Source organism: Gadus morhua, chromosome 1 (assembly GCF_902167405.1).
Source record: "Gadus morhua chromosome 1, gadMor3.0, whole genome shotgun sequence".
NCBI classification, from domain to species: Eukaryota; Metazoa; Chordata; class Actinopteri; order Gadiformes; family Gadidae; genus Gadus; species Gadus morhua.
In genome coordinates this window covers 26548929-26556428 of record NC_044048.1, presented here as the reverse complement: position 1 = coordinate 26556428, position 7500 = coordinate 26548929, and the positions used below count along the sequence as shown (strand labels likewise).

Here is a 7500-nt window from a genome sequence, read left to right as displayed (position 1 = left end):
AAAACAGAAGCCAGATGGGGTGAAGGAAGAGCGAGAGAGGAGGTAAACAGGGGGGTTCTGATGTGTGTGTGTTTGTGTGTGTGTGTGTGTGTGTGTGTGTGTGTGTGTGTGTGTGTGTGTGTGTGTTTGAGGGGGCCAAATCCAAAAAGATTAGATGGCGCGCTCCTTGTGCGCAGCGTTTCAATCTAACACAATAACATGCTAACCTTGGGCATGATAAGAAGACTGTCGCTGGAACCGCCAGTGTCAGATAATATTGAAGACTCGCTTTCTGGCCCCAGACAGCCAGGGTCAAAGCTGTAAGTGTGTGTGTGTGTGTGCGTGCACGCGTGTATGTGTGTAATTGTGTGTGTGTAACCGGCATATAAAACCATGTGTGTCTGATAACACAATGTCATTTTGGAGTGGATTTCTCCAGATTACGATGTTTATGCTTAGGCTGAACAATATTATATTATATTTTAATGTTTATTCTATTCTGTTCAATTTTATTATATTATTTTATAATGGATCAGAATCCATTATGTCAAATTCTAATACAGTAACAAAGATCCGAACCTTTGTGTTTAGTTAACCTCTCACCCTCTTTCTTTCTCTCTTTTGTTCTGTATTTGTGGGAGTGTGTGTATAAGTATGTGTGTGTGTATAAGTGTGAATGTGATAATGAGAGATGCTGAGGGCAGGTTCTGATTGGCTAACTGCATGGCCTCCAGAGATGGTAGTCTGAACGGTGCCAGCAAGACGCCAGACTGACGGCACAGTGTGTGTCAGAGTGCGTGTATGTGTAAATAAACCTCTTGCAGGTGTGTGTGTGTGTGTGTGTGTGTGTGTATGTGTGTGTGTGTGTGTGTGTGTGTGTGTGTGTGTGTGTGTGTGTGTGTGTGTGTGTGTGTGTGTGTTTGTGCATATACTGTTCCACACTGATTCCAAATACATTAAATCTGTTAGCTTTGCAAACTCTCTCTCTCTCTCTCTCTCTCTCTCTCTCTCTCTCTCTCTCTCTCTCTCTCTCTCTCTCTCTCTCTCTCTCTCTCTCTCTCTCTCTCTCTCTCTCTCTCTCCCTCTCTCTCTCTCTCTCTTTTTCCCCCTCTGTTCAACTCCCTCTCCCTCAGTCGGTCGTTTTCTTTTGTACTCTGTCTTTCTCCGTCTCTTGTCCATCAGTTCCTGCCTTCTTTCAATGTATCTAATTCTCTCATCCATTTTCGATGCATATTATACGATAGACGTGGAGAACTGTTAACAGCAAAATTATTTTGTCTCGGTTTTGGATCACTGAGAACCTTATGAACTTATGATCCATTCAAATATGTGTGTGTGCATTTCTGTGTGTTGAATGCGTCTGTATGCATTAATTAGCATGTGTGTGTGTGGAAATGTGTCGGTGTGTTTGTGAGAGGGAGAGAGAGGGGGAGAGAGAGTGGTAGAGAGAGAGAGACGCAGAGAAAGAGAGAGAGAGAGAGAGAGAGAGAGAGAGAGAGAGAGAGAGAGAGAGAGAGAGAGAGAGAGGAGAGAGAGAGAGAGAGAGAAGGAGAGAGAGAGAGAGAGAGAGGAGGGGAGAGGGGGGGGGGAGAGAGAGAGAGAGAGAGAGAGAGAGAGAGAGAGAGAGAGAGAGAGAGGGAGGGGAGAGGGGGGGGGGGAGAGAGAGAGAGAGCGCACTCAAGACTATAGGCTTCTTGTGACACAACGTGGGAGTTGGCTTTACCTCTGGACTGTGGCAGAGGGGGTGGCCATGAACGACAGAACAATCTGTGTGTGTATTAGAGAAAGAGAGGAATTACTCTCCTTGCTTTTCATGCCTTACTGAGCAGTGAAACGGTATCTGTCACCAAGAGCCGGCCAACAGGCAGCTCGCACCGGTACGGCCGAGAGACGCAGTGGAAACTTAAGAGAGAGAGAAATAGAAACAGACAGATCTAGAAAGAGAGAGCGATATAGAGAGAAAGAGAGGTTTAAAGGAAAAGGAAAATACAGGGAGGGAGAGAAAAAGAGTTGGCTGAAAAGCTGCTTCTGTGTTGTCCCTCCCCTCAACTGTCTTACCTCGCCCCCTCCCATTCTGACCGACCCATTGCAAGAGGAGAGAGAGAGAGAGGGAGAGAGAGAGGCACACGGAGCAATAGAAAGAGAGAGAGAGAGAGAGAGAGAGAGAGAGAGAGAGAGAGAGAGAGAGAGAGAGAGAGAGAGAGAGAGAGAGAGAGAGAGAGAGAGAGAGAGAGAGAGAGAGAGAGAAAGAAAGGGAGCGCTACACCGCTTGCCTCAATAGCGTAGGACTCCGGGACCTTTGGAGTTGTGTGTGCGCTTCCTGACACACGCACAGCCATTGACACACACACACATAGCCACGCACACTTTCAAACTCACACACACACAGAGGAGTCTACTGCTCACTGCCCTTCTTGTGGTGACGGTGATACTAATCTCTGTAAGGGAGAGAGAGAGAGAGAGAGAGAGAGAGAGAGAGAGAGAGAGAGAGAGAGAGAGAGAGAGAGAGAGAGAGAGAGAGAGAGAGAGAGAGAGAGAGAGCAGATTTTTCCCTCTCCTCTCATTCCTGAGGACTATTTCACCATGGCACCTGTCATGGAGGGAGCCACTCACCGGGACTAACCTCTCTGACGGGACGCTAACTAACTATCTAACTAACTAAGCCACCACAGCGGGACCCAGTGAGAAACGTAATCTGAAAGGTAGGGATTGATTTGAGGAATTTGTCCTCCTCACTTTTACTTTTGTGGTTTGCACTGCTGTGTGTTTGTCTGTGTTGTCCGTCCGTCTGTTGTCCAGGAGTTAAAGGGGGCTTGGCGGGTTATTGATCGATACCCTTATGCCTGTGGCACGCTGATGGAGGAAGTTAGGCATTCAAGATAAGAGACAGAGTCAGAGTTTTGAATGTAAGAATTTTGTTATTAAGCTGCTGTGGCCAACCGTTTTATTAGCTTGTTTTAGAGGATCTTTGTAGTTTTCTTTTGTGGGAGGTTTTTTTGGTATTTGGGCTTGGGTGGGTTTGGTTTGTGAAATAGAGCTTGTGCTCCTCTCTGTTCCTTGCTTATGTACCGTTATTGATCTTGATGGCTGAAGTGTGAGCTGGCTGCAGATCTGTGTGTGTGTGTGTGTGTATGTGTGTGTGTGTGTGTGTGTGTGTGTGTGTGTGTGTGTGTGTGTGTGTGTGTGTGTGTGTGTGTGTGTGTGTGTGTGTGTGTGTGTGTGTGTGTGTGTGTGTGTGTGTGTGTGTGTGCATGTGCCTGTGCGTGTGTGTGCGTGTGTATCAGTTTTTGTGTCTTGGCAAGGTCTGGGGAAAAATAATTTACTTTCATTTTATGTGATTTTTAGTTTATCTATATTATTTTATTGTTATAAGAATGCATTGGACACCTGAATGAAGAAATATATTACATTGGAGTGAATACAATGTGATTGTGTGTGTGTGTATGCGTGTATGTGTGTGTGTGTGTGTGTGTGTGTGTGTGTGTGTGTGTGTGTGTGTGTGTGTGTGTGTGTGTGTGTGTGTGTGTGTGTGTGAGTGTGTGCGTGTGCACACAAACACACACACACACACACACACACACACACAGGGAGTCAGAGAGTGTTGACGGTTCAGCGTGATAATTGCTTATTCAGAGGGAATTACCACACTCGCAGAGTTGCCTTTGTGAACCAAAAGCTCTTCCCATCTTTAGCTTGAGACGGGATTTCTTTCAGTTTTTTACATTCAGTTTGGGTATTAAGAGGGGCATCGCATACATGTACAGAGCGCATCTGAATACCCCATGGACACGGGGGAATGTGTGCAACATCAAGGTGGTGGTGGGTGGTGGTGAGGGGGGGGGAGCAAGACCAGGGGTTTTGAGTGAAAGGCTTGTGTCTTCACCTGCGCTTCATCGGGCTCTGCCCTGCCTGACGTTCCCCTCGACCCCAACGGCCGCTCTCTCTGACGCTTCTGTCCTTTCATCTCTTTCAGGTCAGCCTCCATCTTTGTCCCTTTCTCCACTTATTCACTTAAACCCCTGGCACAGAGACAAGGGGTATTAGCCTCTGAACGCACTCCCTCTCCCTGTCTTTCCTCCGTGCACCCTTCAACCATTTTAGCTTTTCTTTGTTTTCCTCTCTCAATCGATTCTCTCTTTTGTCCCTCTCCTTTTGTGGCTCTCTTTTTAAAAGCACAGTATCCTGTGCTTTTGGTTTTTGCTGGTTTCAGGCAGCCACGTTAACCGGCGTGTGTGTGTGCAGCTTTCTATGTGCATGTGTGTATGCATTCGAGTGTGTGTGTGTGTGTGTGTGTGTGTGTGTGTGTGTGTATGTGTGGGGGACACATTTGACATGCATGCACACGTGCGTTTTGCCAAAGCTGCGATGCGGTGTGCATTTTGAACTGTCATCTGGCCTTTTCAACACTGTAATCTCAGGCCTTTGTACGGCTTCCTCCACCAAACCCCACCTTTCAACCCAGACCCCAAGCCCTCCATTATCCACACGTTAGTCTCAGTCACCGCCCTGAACTACACCCTTGTAGTCCAAGGCTCTACACTCACTGGCTAATGTCTACCTTCCCTTCAGCTGGTGTCTGTAGCTTCGCCCTCAGCTACAAGGAGGGAGCCTCCCCTCAGACCCAACCCAGTTCACCCAGGGTTGACCCCTTCAAGGGACGACAGACACCATGTTGTGTTTGATCAGTGACACAACAAACACACAACCCGAGCGTCCGTTGTGAGGCGCGTCAGCTGCTTGAATTTGACAGCCGTGTTCTTGCATTAGTGATCTGTCTGACTGTTGGCTTGGGGGAAATTAATGCGTCACAATTATTTAAAAAAAGGAAATCAGAACAGCTGTGATGATTAGATTTTTTGGAATTCGTCTCATGATTCATCCTTCACTGAAATTGTAAACATTCAACCATAACAGTTAAGCCAAAAGTACCTAAGACAAATGAGGTGAAACGCCAGTTCTATGGATGGTCTGCATGATGTGGTGTTAGAGAAACGCATCACCGCGGCACATTCAGGCAACCTGCGGCTTGGCAGCAGGTGGATGATTGCAGATAGTTCATTAATCACTGCGGGACAAAGCCGCACCTTAAAATCCACACACCCACATTGAACAACAGCTCTTCACCATTTCCTCACAGTAAAACCATATTAAACCATTCAGCCCTCACTTTACTGGGCTGAGAAGGGTGAATGGAAGCAACATGGATCGGACCTGATGCAAAGACCAGGGCCTGCCTATTACTGTTAAGGTTAACAGGTCAGCCGTGTGTGTGTTTAATGTTTTTCAGCGGGGGAAGGAGTTTAATGGGTGGTTAATGTTAGTAACACATGCTTCATTGGATTATGAATCTGTTTCCTCCATTTATCTGTTAAAATGTTATTTTCAACACTACCTGCTGTGTGTGTGTGTGTGTGTGTGTGTGTGTGTGTGTGTGTGTGTGTGTGTGTGTGTGTGTGTGTGTGTGTGTGTGTGTGGGTGTGTGTGTGTGTGTGTGTGTGTGTGTGTGTGTGTGTGTGTGTGTGTGTGGGTGTCGGTGTGTGTGTGTGTGTGTGTGTGTGTGTGTGTGTGTGCGTTTGTTTGTGTGTTTTGCAGCAATATGCTAGAGAGGGCCAGTAGCAGGGGTTCACAGACACTTTGGCAGTGTGCTGAGAATGCGTGTGTGTGTGTGTGTGTGTGTGTGTGTGTGTGTGTGTGTGTGTGTGTGTGTGTGTGTGTGTGTGTGTGTGTGTGTGTGTGTGTGTGTGTGTGTGTGTGTGTGTGTGTGTGATATTTGCGGTGGGTTGAGACTCTGTGTCTATGTGTGCTCCGGCCTGCACTGGAATGTCAGAGAGAGAGAGAGGGAGAGGGAGAGGGAGAGGGAGAGGGAGAGGGAGAGGGAGAGCGAGAGACTGCAAGAGACTGCAAGAGAGGGAGACTGCGAGAGAGAGAAAGACACAATGTCAGTATTCTTTTGAAATATTTAATGAGAGTCTCGGCACTCCTGAAATATTGACTTTTACCCACATACCCAGCGGGAACTGAAAGCAATGAGGCTTGTTCTGTCGTTCACTCTAAGACAAAAAGTCTGTCAGCCTAAAACATTAACCAGTTGTTGCTTTTCGTTGTTATTTAGCTTTTCGGCTCAAGTATATATCTGAGCTAATTGGCTACTATTGGTCCACTATTTAAAGAGAGCCAATTCCATACTTCAACACAACCTACTTCTGTCACACACCTATGGAGGTTTGTCTCTAAGAGCTAACTGTTTCTCTGCCCCTTAACAACCACTCATCACTTAACGTGTACCTCAAACTAAGAAATACTGCAGGTACATGAGTACATGTTACTGATAAAGCTCTTTGTAGGCGAGTGCGTGTCTGGTCTTGTTAGACCTACACTCATTCTGCACTTGTGTCCTACCATGCCGGTTCCTTTGGTCTTTGTGTTGCATTTGCAACTTAGTGGTCATGTTACCTCTTCAGAATAACATGCCAGGGCTGTACTTTTTCCTTTTCAGTCATCAAGGGTTTCTCACCTTTCCGATTTGAACTCATTGAAGATTGTATAAGACCATGCTTGGATTTTTCAGTTATAAATCACAACTTTTGAGTGTATTCTACAGAGGGTGTCTCCGTTCCTGGAAGAGCAAAGTTGAACTCTGTTGAGTTACAGATAGAGGGAAGATGGCTTTTCGTGATGGTGGTTGTCAGGCTACCATCTGATAAATGTTGTGAATCTAAATAATGATACCTAAACGGACCAGAGGTCACAGGGTTTATCCTCCTCTCCCATTCGTCACGTCGTCCAAACCAAAGGGGAATGATGTGGACGCCTGATAGCCGGCTCTTTGTTCAACGAGTGTCCGTTCAGACCCCAGTCTGTGGGCCCACGTTGACCACGGAATGGCGAGGTGTGTCCAAAAGGCAGACAAGAATCAAAAGCAGAGTTCAACCTTGGTGATCTTGATCTGAACAAAGGAGTTGGAGAGGTATCAACGTACAGCTGGACACAAGACCTTGTCTTTATGTTAGCTCAAGTCATACAGTTAGAACTTCTCCGTCTTTAACTTTTCATTAAAAGATGACAGACCCCTGTGCTTCCCTTTATGTCAAAGTGAGATTGAGTCCAGGAGTAGAAAAGGATGAATCATTTGTGTTGATATTCTAAACAGATAATTGGCCAGTGGATACTACCTCTGAGGGCTATGAGGAATGTTCCAGTGAAAGATGCAAGATATTGGACTGTGATACCTGCAAAACGTAGCCCTTGGCAATGTCTGAAACCTGGATGTACCGAAGTCCTCTAAGTGATTGAATACTTAATTGTTAGCTTGCAAAAGAGGCAATTGTCAGCAAATGATTGAGTGTCTACTTTTTCATGGAAAGTCTTAGAAATGGCGGAAAAACAGATTGCAACTTCTTTGACTAGGATTACATCCAGAAAGAAATAATATGATTAAGTATTAATGTCCCGCTGATGGATGTGTTCCCCTTTCTTGGTATCGTTAGGTAATCATCCAAGTGCAAAGACGCTAGCGAATGT

General features: G+C 46.1%; 1 protein-coding gene across 1 annotated transcript in view; it reads left to right on the top strand.

Moving 5' to 3' along the window:
- Positions 1 to 2153: 2153 nt before the first annotated feature.
- Positions 2154 to 7500, top strand: part of LOC115542790 (semaphorin-3B-like) — a 70718-nt gene continuing 65371 nt past the window's right edge. Inside the window, 1 exon segment of the mRNA XM_030355210.1 lies at positions 2154 to 2681. The gene's annotated coding sequence lies outside the window, so the exon portion shown is untranslated.